The sequence below is a fragment of the Grammomys surdaster genome, unplaced genomic scaffold (genome assembly GCF_004785775.1).
Source record: "Grammomys surdaster isolate TR1022 unplaced genomic scaffold, NIH_TR_1.0 125832, whole genome shotgun sequence".
NCBI lineage: Eukaryota > Metazoa > Chordata > Mammalia > Rodentia > Muridae > Grammomys > Grammomys surdaster.
The window spans coordinates 451,168-453,040 of NW_021620660.1; the positions used below are offsets into that span (position 1 = coordinate 451,168).

At 41.1% G+C, this 1,873-nt stretch overlaps 1 pseudogene; it reads left to right on the plus strand.

Moving 5' to 3' along the window:
- Window positions 1-792: 792 nt before the first annotated feature.
- On the plus strand, window positions 793-1,590 carry LOC114640471 (annotated as a pseudogene).
- Window positions 1,591-1,873: the final 283 nt, after the last annotated feature.

Genomic DNA, 1,873 nt, shown 5'->3' on the forward strand with positions numbered 1-1,873 from the left:
AGTTTTTAAACCCACTCGCCATACTTTCTTTGAATTTAGCATAATTCCAATCATCTTCTTCATCAGTTCATTTCAGCCATGATGTTGCATACTCGATTTTTATCCTGTAGGAACTTAAAAGACCAAGTCTACACTGTGATGTCTCAGAGTTATGCCAGCTCTAAATGGACCATATGTGCAGTAGCACAGTTTTTCCCCAGGTGTAGTCAGGTCAGATACGTAGTTATACATTGAGGCAGGGTACGGGGTGCAGGAGAAACCCAGCACACAGAAGCACCTGTGCCACAGTTCACCATATACTTGAGAAAAGGTCTCCTCCCACCTGAATGCAAGTGTGCTCTGAGCTATTGCCATGGTTCTACTGACAAAATCTTAGGTATTGATTTGAAATTCTGAAAGACACACTCTTAATAGTTGAGCTAAGGTATTTTTGTGGTCAGTGAACAAAAACAATGGCAGTTCTACCAGCACTACTTGTCATGACTCTCTTTCTAAAACTAGACAGGTGATCAAAGTGGTGATTTATTTCTTGTACTCGAGATTGCCCACAGTTTCCAGATGATTTAATAAAAACATTGGTGGTCAGTAGATGTGTACCATGGGGAGTTAACGTTGAACTACCTGATAGATATTATATAGAAGTTTCGATGTCAATATTTTAAGCTTAATATAAGATTACTTAAGAAAAATAATGAAATAATTGATTATCTCTATATTAACCAAAAATTACAGCCTGTCAGTAAAAAGAAAATGGCTGCCCTCATAGAGAACGCACGTGGACAGAAAGTTGGGGGAAGCTGGCAAAGAAAGTTTTTGAGTCTTTCCCTGGTGAGATTTCTCGCATCTAGCTATGAGGCTTTCGGCCCTGCTGGCCTTGGCATCCAAAGCCACTCTCTCCCCCAACTACCGTTATGGAATGAATCGCCCAGATTCCATATCAGACAAAAGGAAGAATCCTCCATGGAGCAGGCGGCGCCCCGTAGTGGTAGAACCCATCTCTGATGAAGACTGGCACCTATTTTGTGGAGACCAGGTGGAAATCTTAGAAGGCAAGGATGCTGGGAATCAGGGCAAAGTGGTCCAAGTCATTCGGCAACGAAACTGAGTTGTCCTGGAGGGATTGAACACGCATTACCGCTATATTGGCAGAACCAAGGATCACCGAGGGACCATGATCCCAAGTGAAGCCCCCTTGCTTCATCACCAGGTGAAGCTAGTGGATCCTGTGGACAGGAAACCCACTGAGATCCAGTGGAGATTTACTGAGACAGGAGAGCGTGTTCGAGTCTCTGTAAGATCTGGGAGAATTATCCCCAAACCTGAATTTCCTAGAGCAGATGGCATTTTCCCTGAAACGTGGACTGATGGCCCCAAGGACACATCAGTGGAAGATGCTCTAGAAAAAAACCTATGTGCCTCGGTTAAAGACATTAGAAGAAGATGTAATGGAGGCCATGGGGATCCAGGAGACTCGAAGATTCAAGAAAATTTATTGGTATTGAGCCTCAGAGTGTCGCTTCTGCCTGTCCAGTTTTCACCCTAAAGGTGGAGGCCTTTCTTTCTAAGACACCAATAAAGAGCCTTGAGTCCAAAAAAAAAAAAAAAAAAAAAGAAAAGAAAATGGCTGGAAAATTACCTGGATTTCTTAATCTATAACAAGCTGCTTAGTTATAAATATGTGAGGATTCGTGGAATTGATTATTTTTTTCTTCTTGTGTAGTATGCAAACTGTTTTTAAGGAAATGTATTTGGGAACAAACGTTATAAAAACAAGTATTCACTGAAAGAGAAATAGAATATAATTGCACTGTCATACTCATTCTACATGAAAACTTTTGTTGGTATCTATAAATAGTGGAAGGGAAAAATAAAA